This window comes from Tachypleus tridentatus, chromosome 7 (genome assembly GCF_004210375.1).
Source record: "Tachypleus tridentatus isolate NWPU-2018 chromosome 7, ASM421037v1, whole genome shotgun sequence".
Taxonomy (NCBI): Eukaryota; Metazoa; Arthropoda; class Merostomata; order Xiphosura; family Limulidae; genus Tachypleus; species Tachypleus tridentatus.
The window spans coordinates 96,448,308-96,448,828 of NC_134831.1; positions in this window are offsets into that span (position 1 = coordinate 96,448,308).

Sequence of the window (521 nt, forward strand, 5' to 3'; positions counted from 1 at the left end):
AAATATTTCAGTAAATAAACCCAAGTTAGACCAAATATTTCAGTAAATAAACCAAAGTTAGACCAAATATTTCAGTAAATAAACCAAAGTTAGACCAAATATTTCAGTAAATAAACCCAAGTTAGACCAAATATTTCAGTAAATAAACCCTAAATAGACCAAATATTTCAGTAAATAAACCCTAGTTAGACCAAATATTTCAGTAAATAAACCCTAGTTAGACCAAATATTTCAGTAAATAAACCAAAGTTAGACCAAATATTTCAGTAAATAAACCAAAGTTAGACCAAATATTTCAGTAAATAAACCAAAGTTAGACCAAATATTTCAGTAAATAAACCTTAGTTAAACCAAATATTTCAGTAAATAAACCCAAGTTAGACCAAATATTTCAGTAAATAAACCCTAGTTAGACCAAATATTTCAGTAAATAAACCAAAGTTAGACCAAATATTTCAGTAAATAAACCAAAGTTAGACCAAATATTTCAGTAAATAGTTAACCAAATATTTCAGTAAATA